The sequence below is a fragment of the Macrobrachium nipponense genome, chromosome 1, assembly GCF_015104395.2.
Source record: "Macrobrachium nipponense isolate FS-2020 chromosome 1, ASM1510439v2, whole genome shotgun sequence".
In the NCBI taxonomy this organism is placed as follows: Eukaryota; Metazoa; Arthropoda; class Malacostraca; order Decapoda; family Palaemonidae; genus Macrobrachium; species Macrobrachium nipponense.
In genome coordinates this window covers 201,988,651-202,004,401 of record NC_087200.1, presented here as the reverse complement: position 1 = coordinate 202,004,401, position 15,751 = coordinate 201,988,651, and the positions used below count along the sequence as shown (strand labels likewise).

Genomic DNA, 15,751 nt, shown 5'->3' with positions numbered 1-15,751 from the left:
TATTACTCTGATATAATTAGAGAACTTTATTGTAAAAGATCTCTTACTTGTATCACAACTAGAATCTACATTGTGCACCAGAACTGTAAGGCTACAAAATATCTATGAATTTCAAGTGTAAAATGTTTGCCGATTCTGTTTGTTTAATATGTAAACACAATTGATGAATTCACAATGCAAATAGTTACAAACTCGTAAACACAATTGATGAATTCAACAAAGCAAACAGTTACAAACTCTTAACAACAATGAAGAGAAACTGCAGTATCTGGATCAGAAACATATCTCTTAAAGCATAGAAAGAGACTCCAAATGGAAGACGTAAAAATACAGATACAAAACTTTAACATTCAATCCCTCGCCTTTCAATATGTTGTAAAATAATCATTATTATATGTATATATTTTCATTATTTTTCGCTATGCAGTTTTTTAGCTACTCTTTCATTGTTTAACAATCAGGCCTCCTTGAAGTACTCAACACAAAGTTTTTTTCTAGCATTTGATTTAAATAACAGATTTAAAAGACATCAGAATCCTCTGCTAAGTAATTGTGTAAACATCTCACTGTGCCAAATTAGATTGTGTGAAGTAGGAAAAGTTACCCAAACTGATGAACACATTAAAATAAATGTAAAATTTCTTCGAGCTGTTTAGGAATGTTCCAAAACCCATATGTTCAGACAATAATGGTTACTGCTTCAGTACAAATAGCAACCATGTATGCAATGGTATCACTTATGATGAAGGTGTGATGGACCGGCAAATTGTGCTTGTTGTTTCATGGGTAAGTGGCTTTATTTTGCATCTGCAATCATTCACTTATTATTAGGCTCAAGCAACCAGGATCTTTATAAAGAGCCATTTCCCTTTGGTTCTCGGGTTATAGTATGTATGTACATTTTCACAAAGTCTTCGTAAGGAGTAAATTTTTCTGATAAGATTCAGTTCTGGTTATTTTATCCACTACAGTTGCAAGGGAGCATTTATAGAATAGCATAAGAATAAGCATAAGACCTTGTTTTCTTTCAAAAAATATAAAAAATCTCATTCATATTGTTAAGATTAACTGTGAATGACTTTCTTGAGACAAAACAAAATTGATAATATGCATGGATGTTCTTCACTGCATTCAGAAGATTTTGTCAAAATGCATGTTACATAATGTATTATTAATTCAGTTTATACTCCTCTGTGTATTATTGATATCACATATGTTTTATCATTCCAGATCCTGATAACTGTGTTGAATTACCTGAATGTGGAGGAGACAGTGGGAGATGCGTGAAAGATGATGACTGGGGAACTTGCTATGGCTTAGCTGAACCAGCAGGTTGCCTTGAAAACAATTGCACTTGTTGCAGGGGTGAGTCGCATAAAGAACAGTAGGAGAACTTGATATATTTTTTGCTCAGTTGTTTATAAGGCATAGTTTCATATAGTATTTCTAGGATAATGAAAAGTTTTATGAAAACTTTTATGTAATATTGGAAGCACATGCAAAAGAAGATTTATAGTATATAGCACATAATATAATTGTAGGTTTAAACTTCTGGAACAGTATTATGCAGTAGCAGTTGTTACCTATATTTTCTGAAAGTTCCTTGCTGCTTATGTTTTTAACTTGCTCTTTCATATTTATATTGAGTTAACTTTATCGTCATATTATAAAAAAAAAACAGTAAGGTCAATAAACACAGAACCTATATGTTACAACCAAAACTAAATTTGTTTTTGTATGTCTGCATTGTATGTAAAGTGATAATTCCTTCAAGGATGAGGGCTTAATTGTACAAATATGAATAACTTTAAATGATGATTAACGTTACATAAAGAAATGTTTATCTTCCCTCAAACTCTCAGATTGTACCCCTAATGCCCAGTGCACTGCTAATCAAGGCTATTGCTACAATGGTACGAGTAGCTACATGTGCACAGGTACATCTACGAACAAAGGGTGCGGGGTGGGGGGGGGCTGCATGTCACTGTTGTATTAATGGTAGGTCACTTCACTGATGCTTCATTTTCTTTGTAATTGAAATAGCAGTTTCTCATATGTTAAGAATTTCTTATCTTTATTTTTCAAACACTGGAACCATAAAATTTTGGTTAATCAGTTACGTATATAGTTTTGGTACTTAGTGTATTCATTAACATGATCAAACTTTATAATACTATAAGGATATATTTGTTTAAAAATGTTGATATGGGTTGGAGCGAGTTGTAACTTATTGCGCATCTGGAATATCTTTTGTCTTACCCATATCTCAGTGTCGCACGGTTAGCGGGCGAAGTGCCGTAAAATTTGCTAACCACTCTGGTACTGCCTATTGTGTTGAGTGGTGGTGGCGGGTGGTGGCAGGTGTTATTCTTGTAGATGTAGACCCAAGAATGAAGTCGGTGACATATAAGGCCGGCAGGTGATGGGATATTTGTGTTTGGCAATCTCCTACTGGGGTTCAAGGCCTGTGATAGTTAGGCCATTGAAGTGATTGCAATACAGTGTATTATGGATGTTATATATTTCAGTTGGAATTGCCCTTATTGGTAATTGGATTCTATGTATATATACAGTAATGTTTAATGATATGAGTACATTTAATTTGATGCAGAGTGCTTTAGTGGCTACAGTACCATAATTTACAGTGGTATTTATTTACATTGCTATATACATAGTTATTGTTAGAAATATACATATCAATATGGGTTGTTCATGTACATTACTAGAAGGGTTGTATTAAGGACAAATATTTTTTTTGATAGTTAAATCAGGAAAATTAGGGAAAATTCAAAATTTGTATAGCTGGTTGTACTGTGTTATTTTTTATTACATGGAATATATTTTTATACATTCAACTTACCTGTCAGATATAGACTTAGCTTTAGACTCCGTCGTCCTGACAGAAATTCAAATTTCGCGGCACGCTACAGGTAGGTCAGGTGATCTACCATCCTGCCGCTGGGTGGTAGGAATAGGAACCATTCCTGTTTTCTAATTCCAGGAATTTTTTTCTGTCGCCGGTACTGTCCACATTGTGTTGGTACATTCTGGCTGGAATTCTTTTTTCATCGCAATTGTCTTCTTGACGCTTTTGGTGACGCACTGGATCGTTGTATTGGCATACGCTATCGTGGACTGTTTCTTGAACTTGATTTTTGGATTTTTCTAAGAATGTCTGACTCGAGTGTTATTGTGAGGTGTGTGAATGAGGGCTGCAGGGTGAGAATGCCGAAAACTTCGGTAGATCCTCACACTGTATGCAGGCGTTGTAGAAAGTATGAATGTTCTTTTGCTAACACCTATAAAGAGTGTGAGAGTTTAAGTGCAGAAGAATGGAAGAATCTTACTTCTTATATGAAAAGGCTAGAAAAGGATAGGCTGAGGAAGGCTTCCAAAAGCCGTAGTAGATCTAGGTCTAGCGAACTACTATGAGATTCAGGGCCTCTGTAACACGGTTTTTTCGCAATAACTTTTTATCTATGCATTTCATAAATATAACGCTTATTCAGAAAACATATTATATCTACACATAAATTTTGACTGCATTCTGCATTAAGTAGGTTGAATAAATTTGGTACTTATAATGTAAAAGTGACTTTTTTTGAAGACGGGGCCAACGGTACTCAGAGAAAAGGTTTCGAACGCACTCGTTTACGTAACTTATGACAGCATTTCTTCCCTCTTTCTCGATGGATGATTGGCTATACGTAACGAAGGCTAAACCTCTGGCAACAATGAAAAACAAATTTAAATACAAGCAAAGCAGCACACCTTTATGAACTCTGAAACCTCTCCACTGATAATTGTCATAATGAACAAACCAACAAAATATGTTAATAAATACAAAAACACTTCGATTATTAGTCTAACTCCCAAAATAGGTTTCCTAAGAAATTACAGTCTACTTTATAGGTCACAATCAGATTGACAAGATGTAGGGAATAGTTGGTAATTTTCAAAAACATAGTAGACAAGCTTGATTTGATAACTGCTATATCCAATGTCAAGCAATTATTATTTATTGGCTATCTACCTATTTACTGAAAAAAAATAGCCGGTACCGTATATTGGCTTTAAACCTTCACCAATAATTATCGTCAAAATGATAACCATGAGGCTCCACCCACTTTTGCCTCGTTATAATTCAGGATAACACTGAAGGCTACCATGGGCATTGTTGGATTAGAAAATTTAACTTCTGGCTATAAAAACTAATTTCTTTAGTAGTTGTAAGAAGTGCTAAATGATCCTCAATGGATCCGCCCAGCAGTTTGGCCTAAACGTTTAATTCATGTATATTACTGCTATACTGTTGCTGCACTACTGCTACAGTAGTATTACTATGCTAGCACTGATACCCCACCCACATTTATGTATCGTTTCCGCATTCATTAAGTCTTTGGGTTTTCAGAACCCAATGGAGTTTCTGTCTAGTGGAGGGTGGCGGGGCAACATTTCGTCAAAGGTGTTTGTTTACCTTGCTTACGTAATGAATGTTTTTCGACTCTTGGCTCGTAATCATTGGCCATGGCGTCGGCTAGATCATTTTTACTCTATAAAAATTAAAGCTATCGGGTTTAGGTTATTGATAATGCTGACAAAATTTGTGTGTGGTTGTAAAATATACATATGTCAACTTTCAGCTACATCCGATGCTTTGACAAGGAGCAAAGTCCAAAAAACCGTGTTACAGAGACCCTGAATCTCATAGTAGTACCTAGCTTTCTAGCTTCTCCTGCTCATACATTGATTAATCCTTCTCCCTCTATTTCTGCCCCTTCACCCATTGCAAATCCTACAGATTCAGCATCGGAAATTGCAGATCTGAAAGCTACCCTTCAAAGAATGCAAGTCAAAATGGCGGCATTAGAAGGTAAGAGTGGTTGTGACGTAACAGTGGACAGTGATGTGAGTGTCCCCGATGTGTTGGGGGGGCGTCTGATTGGCTCTACAATGCTCCCAGGTCTAGACCTCTTCCAAGCTCCGTGGCCCAGAGGAGAAGGAATGTCGAAAGCCGTACGGAGGTTGTAGAGGTTCCCCACCGGTCAGGCGTCCCTTCGGCAGGTTCTGTTACGCCTCAGACTGCCAGGGATCGCTATAGGAAAAGCATCCTTCGTGAGTGCTTCTCGTCTTCAGAGTCGCCTTCACCTAGAAGAGGGTGGAAAGACACGGATCTTTCTCGCCCCTTGAAGAGGAGCTGGAAAGTGACTGCTCTTGACTCGAGTTCCCGAGCACTTTCCAGAAGAAGCGCCTTCGGTAATCAAAGAGAGCCAGAGAGCCTTTTTGACTCCCATTGCTGTAAGGGAGTCTCAGACGCCTTCCAGATCTCCCTCCCCTCTTTCCGACAAGGACAGGGATGCGACCACTACTCAGTTCCTACTAAAAATGCAGGAACAGATCTCCTCATTAGTTGGAGTTCATTCCAAGAAACCTCCTCGTAGGAAGGATAACTCCCTTCCTATCAAGAGGTCCACTGCGCGCTCAGAGGTTCCTCCCTCCAAACGAGAGGCACCAGAGTTACGATCTCCTGTTCCGCATTCTTCCAGGAAGCGCGGAATTGTGTCAGAGCTTCCTGAGAATGTTCCGCCTTCTCCCAAGCAACAAGCTCCTATAGATGAGTGGTTTTCTTCAGACCTAGAAGAACCATCTTGGCGAGAAGCGCCAGATAGGACAGAAGCCCTTTCCAGGCAGGAGCCAACTTTCCGAGAGAGAGGAACTTCGCAGGCGCGAGGAACTTTACTAGGCGCAAGGCACCTTCAAAGCGAAAACAGACGACCAAGAGCGAGGAGCCTTCTAAACAAGTGGAAACAAACAGCAAACAGAAGGACCTTCCATGGAACTTTCGAGCAAGAGGCGCCTTCCAAACTCGAGGAACCTAGCAGTTGTTCGGAACTATCCAGGCGCACGGAACCTTCCACACTAACGGAACGTTCCAGGCGCGAGTCTCCTTCCAGACGCGTGGAACTTTCCAGGGCGCGAGTCTCCTTCCAGACGCGCATAACTTTCCAGGCGAGTGGAACTTTCCAACGGGAGTCACCTTCTAAGACGCGCAGAAACTTTCCAAGAGCTCGGAACTTTCCAGACGCGCGAATCGCCCTCCAGGCGCTCGGAACTTTCCAAGCGGGAATCTCTTTCCAAACACGCGGAACATTCCAGGCGCGCGGAACCTTCCACACAAGCGGAACTTTCCAGACGCGCGAATCGCCCTCCAGGCGCTCGGAACTTTCCAAGCGGGAATCTCTTTCCAAACACGCGGAACATTCCAGGCGCGCGGAACCTTCCTCACAAGCGGAACTTTCCAAGCGCTCGGGAACGTTCCACTCAAGCGGAACTTTCCGGCGTGCGGAATCTTTCAGGCGCGAATCGCCTTCCAAGAGTTCTTCTCTCCTCGGAAGCGATATCCCGCTTCTGGACTTCAGACTTCTACAAGACCTTTTGTATCGTGCAAGAGACTAGAAAAGACTTCTGGTTCTCTTCCAAAGGAACATAGAGAGTCTTTTTCGGCCAGCCCTTCCCCGAATAAAAGCCTTTCTACTTCAGTGTGTGTGCGACCTACAAAGGACTTATCTGTTTCAAGGGATCGTTCTCCTTCAGCTGGTCTCGAGCTAGAGGATATCTCAGAAGACGAGTCTCCAGCTAATGAAGGACTGTCTAATTATAAGACTTTATCCGCACTTCTGCTCCAGGAATACGGAGAGTCGCTGAGCCCTGCCGCACCTCGTTCTCCTCGCTGTCTCTATTCAAGTAACAAGGCCTATAAGTCCTCTTCATTCTTGAAAATGAAACTGGCCATTTCAATGAAGAAGGCACTCCAGTCTCTCGGTTCTTGGATGAACTCCAAGAAAGAATTGGGAAAGACTGTTTTTTTTGTATGCCTCCCTACCAGACTGACAGGTAGGAGAGGCATTTGGTATGAAACAGGAGAGACTATGGGTCTGTCTCTTCCTGCTTCTGCGGAATCGGATTTCTCGAGTCTGGTAGACTCTGCCAGGAGACACGCCTTATCCTCTGCACGGTCGACTTGGAGCATGTCTGAATTGGGCCACCTCCTCAAAGGACTCTTCCACGTGTTGGAAGTTTATTTAATTGTTGGACTGGTCCCTTGGGGGTAATGTCTAAGAAGTCTCAAGACTCAGAAGGTCTCAGCCCAGAAGTGCTTCATAGCATTCTGGCCTGTATTGATAAGGCGGTCCAGGATGGCTCTGGAGAAGTAGCTTCCCTCTTTGGAGCAGGGATACTGAAAAAGAGATCAGTTTTTGGCTCATTTCTGACCAAGGCTGTTTCTCCTTCACAAAGAACTGCTTTGCTGTTCGCTCCATTATCAGAACATCTGTTCCCTTCTCAGTTAGTGAAGGAGATTTCTCACTCGCTAACTGAGAAGGCGACCCAGGACCTTCTTGTCCAATCGGCAAGAAGAGCAGAACGGTTACGACGGCTGCTAAGAAAGTTTCTCGTCCGTATCAGCCGCCCTTTCGTGGAGGTCCTAATACACGACCCCCCTTCAAAAGGAAGATTGCCGATAAGCGAGGAAGGTCAAACTTCCGTTCCTTTAAAAAGGGAAAATGACGTGCAGAACCTCCAAACACCGGTGGGGCGCCAGGCTCCTGGAATACGCGGAAAAGCCTGGGGCCCAATGGAGGATCCGAGCCCCTGGTCGATGTCGGTTCTGAAGGAAGGGATAGTCTCCATAACCCTTCCGGGACACGACCCTCCCCCTGACTTCAACCTCCTCTTAGAACTGTTCCCCCGCTCGTTTACAAAGACCCTGTCTGAGGATACGCTCTTCAGATGGTATATGAAATTTGGACACAAAGGGGGCCATTGAGCCTGGTTGCAGATCCCACACTCCCCGGGATTTTTTTACACCCACTTTTTTCTAGTCGCTCGAGGGCTTTCGGGGAGGTGGAGACCGGTTCAGTGTAATGCTCTGAATCGATTTTTATAAAAGGACTAAGTTTCCCGCATGGAACAAACTTCTGCATCGGTTCTGGCTGCCCTTCGTCCAGGAGATTGGATGGTCTCCCTGGACTTACAAGATGCCTACTTCCATGTTCCCATTCACCCTTCGTCGAAGAAGTACCTTCGTTTCGTAATGAAGGAGAAGATTTATCAGTTCAGGGCCTTGTGTTTCGGCCTGTCCACAGCTCCTCAGGTTTTTACAAACCTGATGAAGAACGTAGCAAAGTGGCCTTAATTTAAAGGGAATAAACATCTCCCTTTTACTTAGACGACTGTGTTTGGAGGACCTAAAATCAACTTTGGACATGATTCGATCGCCTATGGATTACTACGGCAACCTCGAGAACGTCTCAGATGATCCCAGCCCAACCAAACCTGGTTTATCTTCGGGGATTCAGATGGATTCGCGGGGTTTTCCAGTTTTTCCAGTTTTTCTTTCGCAGGAGAGGCTCATACGAGGCTTTACGAAAGTCTCGAACTTCTTAGGGAAAGAACGCAAATCAGCGAGGGAATGGTTGAGCCTTCTAGGGACTCTTTCCTCACTGGAACAGTTCTTTTCCCTAGGGAGACTTCACATTCGCCCCCTACAATTCTTCCTAAAGAAAGTCTGGAACTGGAAAACAGGACAACTTTCGGACTCGTTCCCGATCCCCCTCGAAATGAAGGATCACCTGAGATGGTGGTTAACCCCTCTCAAAAAGAAAGAGGGATTGTCTTATCCGTTCTGAACCCAAACCAAAAATTGTTGTATTCCGACCGCTTCGGAAACAGGATGGGGTGCGACTCTAGGAACAAGAGAAATGTCAGGCACCTGGACGAAGGAACAGGTGTCATGGCACTTCAACTGCAAGGAACTGGTGGCCATACACCTTGCCCTCAAGTGCTTCGAGTCAGTAGTCAGAGACGGGGTGGTCCAGGTCAACTCGGACAACACCACCGCTCTGGCGTACATCCGAAAGCAAGGCGGGACTCATTCGTTCTCCCTCTTCGAACTGGTAAGGGATCTCTTGGTCTGGGCAAAGGAGGGAAACATCATCCTCCTCACGTCTTTAGATTTGTCCAGGGAGAGAGGAACGTGAGAGCAGGACAGACTGAAGCAGGAGGAACCAGGTCCTTCCCACAGAGTGGACCCTCCACTCAGAAAGTTTGTCAAAGACTTTGGTCTCTATGGGGGAGGCCTCACATAGACCTGTTTGCCACGTTCCTCTCCAAGAGGATAGACATCTTCTGCTCGTCAGTAGAGGATCCGAGAGCATTCGCTGTCGACGCCCTTCTACTAGATTGGTCGGGCCTCGATGACTACGCCTTTCCCCCCCCATTCAAGATTCGGGCGTAGTGCTCAGAAAATTCGCGGCCTCAAAGGGGATGAGGATGACTCTATAGTGCCCCTTATTGGCCAGCTCAAGATTGGTTCACAGAGGTACTGAGTGGACGGTGGACTTCCCCAGATCGCTCCAAACAGAGCAGATCTGCTCAGACAACCCCACTTCGAGAGGTATCATCAAAACCTCCCCAGCTCTCGCTCTGACTGCCTTTCGACTATCGAAAGACTCGTCAGAGCAGGGCTTTTCTCGAAAGGCTGCAAATGGCTATCGCTAGAGCCCGCAGACCTTCGACTATGCGAGTCTATCAATCGAAGTGGGAAGTCTATAGGAGATATTGTAAATCGAAGAAGCTGTCCTCCTCCAATACCTCTGTGACCAACATTGCCGATTTCCTTCTTTTCCTGAGGGAGGAAGCGCACCTTTCTGTATCCACCATCAAAGGATACAGAAGTATGCTTTCAGCTGTTTTCAGGAATAGAGGCCTGGAAATAGCTGACAACAAGGATCTTCATGATCTGATCCGGTCTTTTGAGACTTCAAAGATCAATACCCCTAGAGCCCCGAGCTGGAATCTGGACGTGGTCCTGAAATTCCTAACCTCGAAGAAGTTCGAACTTCCACACCTTGCTTCCTTCAGGGACATTACGAGGAAGTGTTTATTCCTGTTGTCTCTCGCTACAGCCACCAAAAGAACAAGCAAGATACACACGCTTGATTCTCGGTTTGGTTTTAAAGGAGATGCTGCTATTTGTTCGTTCCAACATTATTCCTGGCGAAAAATGAAAATCCTTCAAGCTCTGGCCCAGGAGCTTTTGAAGTGAAGGGCCTTTCGACCTAGTAGGTAAAGAAATTGAGAGGTCCCCTTTGCCCGGTCAGAGCCCTTAAATTTTACCTTAGCAAAAAGAAGCAGCTGGGAGGTTGTCAACAGGGTCTCTGGTGTTCTGTGAAGGACCCTAAAAGACCCATGTCTAAAAACGCCTTAGCCTTCTTTGTAAGAAGTGTTATTACTGAGGCTCACAGTAATTGCCCAGATGACTCCTTCAAACTTCTTAGAGTTAAAGCTCATGAAGTTCGAGCGGTTGCTACATCTCTAGCCTTTCAAAGGAATATGTCACTGAAGAATATCCTCGAAGCGACATATTGGAGATGCAATTCAGTTTTTGCATCTCATTACCTGAAGGATGTCAGGGTAACTTATGAGAAATGCTTCTCTCTCGGTCCGTTTGTGTCAGCGGATACGGTGCTGGGACTTGGAGCAAAGACTGATCCTTAATTAATTGTGTGTACGTAAACCCTATACTAGTTAGATATGTTCTTGGTTTTCGACTGGCAGAGGCACTAGATGTCGCACAGGCGGCCGTTGCTTTTTGTCAGAAGGAACTGAGGAATATCTGACAAAAGAGGGTGTACAAAATTTTTTTTTTTGTACTTTTTTGTGTGCATGTATTGTGGTGTTGAGTTTTTGGTTGTTGTCAGGAGTTGGGGATACTCCTTACAATCTTTAGAACTAACACAGGTGTTAGGTTCAGGTGGTCGGGATCGGTGTTTTGCTCCTTGAATATGCTTTTAAAGCAGGTGTATTGTCATGTTAGTGGATTAGCACCCATTGACAAAGGCCATTTAGGCTCTGCCGAGTAAGTGGATAAGACCCCATTAGCAGACCCACAAGAACTCTTAACCATAGATCACTATCTCGCTGAGGCTCTTGAAGCGAAGCAGACTCCTGGGCAGTAGCCACGAAGTCTTCTGCTTAATCAGGTAGGAACCAAGGTTTATTAATACCTACAACATATGTTGTTTACCTGTCTATTTCAGTAGTTAGCTGTCTCTTACCCACCACCAAGGGTGCCAATCAGCTAAGTATATATCTGACAGGTAAGTTGAATGTATAAAAATGATATTGTTATGATACAATAAAGTTTTATACATACTTACCTGGCAGATATATACGATTAATGGCCCACCCAGCCTCCCCGCAGGAGACAGGTGGAAGAGAGAAAAAATCTGAATTAGAAAACGGGAATGGTTCCTATTCCTGCCACCCAGCGGCAGGATGGTAGATCACCTGACCTACCTGTAGTGTGTGCCGCGAAATTTGAATTTCTGTTGGGATGACGGAGTCTAAAGCTAAGTATATATCTGCCAGGTAAGTATGTATAAAACTTTATTGTATCATAACAATATCATATTTCAGGTTGAAACCTATCGTTGGCAATAAAAACTGTTACTACTTATGGTCCATCCTTGAACATCCCAGTACATTTCAACTTCATCCACCATGGGTGTGCAAGAGGAACTTGTCGCCCTGAAGAGGAAGAGGGCAATCAGCAAAAGGAAGTTCACCAGGAAGGTAACTATGTGCAATGAAGGAATCAATAGAGGTGATGATTTATCATTGTTAACGAAGAACTATGAGGAAATGGTTGAAGCCTTTAAATGCCTAGAGTATCAAAATGATGAACTGATACAATTTATATGTGAAAACGAGGATAAGCTAGCCGATAGTAATTTAGAAGAAGAAGCCCAGCAATATATTCTAGATAGTGAAAGATTAAAATGTGAAGTAAGTGCAAAAATATTCAAAGGTGTCCAGGATGTAAAGGCAACAGATAAATCGAAGGTTAAAGTAAAGAAATTTGAACCACCAATGTTCGAAGGTAATTTAAGAAACTATCCAACTTTTAAGGAAGATTATGAGAATTTAGTTAAGAGTATATATGGCACTGATCCATATGCTCTCAAAATGTGTCTAGGTGGAGAAGCACTTCACGCAGTGAAGGGCTCAGAGGGTAATTATGATGAAATGATTCAACGTTTGGATGATAAATTTGGGAATTCAAGAAAGATTGTAGACTTAGTGGTTGGTGAGCTTAGATCTCTTAAAGAAAAATTTATGATGATGACACCAAAGGATTTATTAAAATGGTCGTTGTTCCGACACGTGATACAAACCTTTCGGTCCTTTTACAATAGGAAGGTTACTAGCGGCAGCTTGATAGGTCGTAAGCTTTCGAACAAGGGGTTTGGTAGTTAACTGCTTGTCCGACAGTGCGCACGACTAGGAGGTGAAGAATCACTTTTGCTTTCGGCCTCACACGCGTGGATGGTGTGTATCTTCGCTCTCTGCCTGCTTCATCGTCGTTTGCTTTCGCATGGTTGTGTTTTCTTGTTCTGTTTACATTGTGAAACTGATCTGTAAGTACAATCATTTCAATTTTATATTGTGTTTATCAATTGTGATTGATTGACAATGGATTCATCAAGCCCTCCGATTGTCCGGCGACTGTGCCCCGGAACTGAAGGGCGTAAGTGCGGAAAATTCCGCAGTTTTCCGGAGATCGATCCCCATGTTTTGTGTGCTCGGTGTCGGGGGCGCGAATGCTCTCGCACCGAGCCTTGTGAAGTGTGTAAAGATTGGTTGGAGGTGCAGTGGGGCTTGTACGAGGGCAGGAAGAAGCGAAGGCCTGCAAAGGAGTCGTCGGAAAGCTCTCCCACGACTCCTTTGGTAACGGACACCTCGTCGTCTTTCCTGCCCCCTGCCCAGCTCCCACGTATGGCACCTTCCCCTGGGGGGGGGGGGGTATCCAGGTCCTTCTCCTCACCCGACCTGTCGAGTGTGGTGGAGGGCGCTCGGTACCCCGACGTCCAGCTGTACTCGGGGTCCTCTATCCGTTTGGGGTGGGCATCATCCCCTCTCGAGCGGTTAGAGACCCCCCCTAATAACCCGACCGTTGCTTCCACAGGTGCCTCTGCTGCGAGGGACGACCTTGGTCAGGTGTGGGCGTCTTTGGGCTTGCAGGGCGTGCCCAGTGTCCAGGGGCTGCTGTACCACCTAGCTGGGTCTGCTGCGGTCACGCATTCTACGGTGACCACCACAACCACCACCCTGTCAACTCCAGGGTACGCCGCCCCCCCTCACCTGGTGTATTCTCCCCATGCTGTGTATGTATCGCCTACCACCTCAGTGTAGGGTCCGATCGCTGTACCGAGGGGGGTCATGCCGCCGCCGCCGCCCGGGTTAGCTGTGCTGCCTCGGCCTGATTTCCGCTGTCCCAAGAGCTCGCCCCTGGACCTGCTGCCGATCCCTAAGACGTCGCTGAAGTTGGCTTAACCTCTCATGATGACTGTACCGCCTGCCGTACCTGCTGTACCTACTCAGATGTTGCCGACCGTTCCTGCCATGACTGTTGTACCTGCCGTTCCTGAGATGTCCGCACCTGCCGATGCCGTTCCTGCTCGTGGCGTTGCTGTTCCTGACGTTGGTCTATCCGGACAGGTGCGTCTGGGCCCTGTTGTTTCGGCAACAGCAGCCCCGGCTCCACCCTGGATGGTAGACTTAACGTCAGTCCTGAGGAAGCTGACGAAGAAGAAGAGGAAGGTTTTGTCGTCGTCTTCTTCGTCGTCGTCGTCTGCCGCCTCTCCCCCTTCGACTTCTAAGGCTTCACAGCCGAAGAAGAAGAAGGTTGCCTCCTCCCCCCCTAAGAGGTCTCCTTTGGGAGCTTCTCAGGACCCGTCTTACTCCGGTGTGACAGGGGGTTCTTCCGCTGGTTCTCCTGCTCCTTTGGGAGCGGGGCCCGTCTCTTCTTCCGCAAGGAAGAAGACTACGTGGACCAGAGGGGTACCGGCTAACACTGGTACTTCTTCGCCTGGTGTCAGAGGCTCTGCCGCTGCATCAGGTTCCATCTTGGCCTCTCATTTGCGAGAGTTACCGGGTGTACGGTCGCCTACCGGTGACCGTACAGCCAAGAACCAGACGTCAGAGCTCACTCGGCGTCAGGTTCACGGCACGGAGCGGAAGACTGGTGACAGCCGCTCAGGTGACTCTCACCAGACCAGCTCTTGCTCTCGTGGCGACCAGCTGGCTACCCGGGCTGACGTGACGGTCTCTGACTGGCCACGGGCTGAGGCTGGGAAGAGGTCCCCCCGATCGCCGGCGCCAGCCGTGTGACGCGCTGTGAGGACAAGCACCGGTCTCACCGTGACAGTGGTCTCTGTAGGTCGCCCAACCGTCGCTCCCACAGGGAACGTACGGGTACGGCAACCAGCAGCAGCTCCTCTGACACCCGAGATCGGGGCCGCTGTGCTCGGTCCAGCTGTTCTCCTCAGGGAGACGTCTCGACTAGGCCTGCAGCTCGATCGCCACCGCGGGTTGGCGATCACCTGCAGCCCTCCAAGCCCACCGGTTCTGCCGGTGAGCGAGGGGGGAGCGTCAGGTCTGCCTCTCCCGTACCTTCAACCTCCTCGGGTTACACCGGGAGGAGCGAGGTATTGCGGAGTGATCGTGAGGGGTGCGCCCCGCGTGATCCCGTCGCGACGCCGTAAACGGCCAGGCACAGATCCTCGGACGACCAGGACGTACGCGCAAGTGGCAGGAGGAGACCGAGAGGGGTCTGTAGCCGTTCCCCCTCTTGAAGGGGAAGGGTCTCGGGAGGTGCTCCTGTTTGAGGGACTGGATGGTCCTACTCCTCAGGATGCAGTGACTCCCGAGATCTAGAGGAACTTTGCCGAGGTTATTGCGCTGATTCGTCAGCACAACGACCTCGGGGAAGGGTCGCCGCTCCCACCTTCAGAGCTCACGTCCCGGCTCAAGTCGTTTTGGGGCCCGAAGAGGGAACCCAAACCGACGGTGGGGTTGCCGCGATCGGAGCTTGCCGATTCTGTCTTGAACCAGGTTGAGTCTCTCGTCTCCGGACAAGAAGGCTCTCTCAGGTCGAGCAGATCGAACAAGCTGCTTCCACCTCATCTGCTGCGACAGCGGCGTTTTTACGTGCCATCAGAAGATCCGATGCCACCCAAACAGGTAAACCCAGAGTTAGCCAGGCTAACTCCGGGTGTGTCTCTGCAGCAGCTCCTGTCTGAGAACCTATGGTTCTCGCAGCAAGAGGCACTTGGCCTGGAATCTACCGCCATGGCAACTTTCCAGGCCGTCTCCTGGATAGACCTGTGGTCCCTCACAGTGTCTAAGGTCGCAGCCAACTCCGGGGGAATTTCCCCCGAAGAAGACTCGGCTTTCAGGAGGCTTTGCCAGTCTGGAGGAAGAGCCAGCTCCTTCCTCGCCCACCAGACGGCAAACCTGTGGGCCAACCTGGTACTTCGCCGTAGGGACGCAGTCCTTACCTGGGTATCCAGGGCGGCTGGGCGTGAGGCGGCGTTAGGACTTCGAAATGGACCAGTACGGAGTTCCTCCTCTCTCTTCCCAGGAGAGATGGTGGACGCTGCGGTGGACAGACGGCGCACTGACGACAGTGACCGTCTTGTTCACCAGGCAGTTACGAAGGCTTCTGGGCAGCCTCGAACTGTGGCCAAGCCAAAGAGCTCGGCTAGCGCTTCCTTGGCTGCTAAGACGATAGCCTCGTCGAAGCCCCGAGGAAAGACTGTCTTCTTCGACTTCTGCTAAAGGGGGCCGTAACCAGCCCTCCTCCCAGCCATCCTTTTCACGAGGAGGGTCAGGGAAGAAGTCGAAGAAA

At 46.3% G+C, this 15,751-nt stretch overlaps 1 protein-coding gene and 1 long non-coding RNA gene across 16 annotated transcripts in view; both read left to right on the top strand.

Moving 5' to 3' along the window:
• The window catches only part of LOC135220029 (uncharacterized), a 7,724-nt gene extending 5,783 nt beyond the window's left edge, over window positions 1-1,941 (top strand). Inside the window, exons 2-3 of the long non-coding RNA XR_010315558.1 lie at window positions 1,231-1,365; window positions 1,863-1,941. This is a non-coding gene — a long non-coding RNA (uncharacterized LOC135220029). The remainder of the gene's footprint in view (window positions 1-1,230; window positions 1,366-1,862) is intronic.
• Window positions 1-15,751, top strand: part of LOC135220022 (uncharacterized) — an 875,986-nt gene that overhangs the window by 668,622 nt on the left and 191,613 nt on the right. The gene's annotated exons all lie outside the window — the stretch shown is intronic.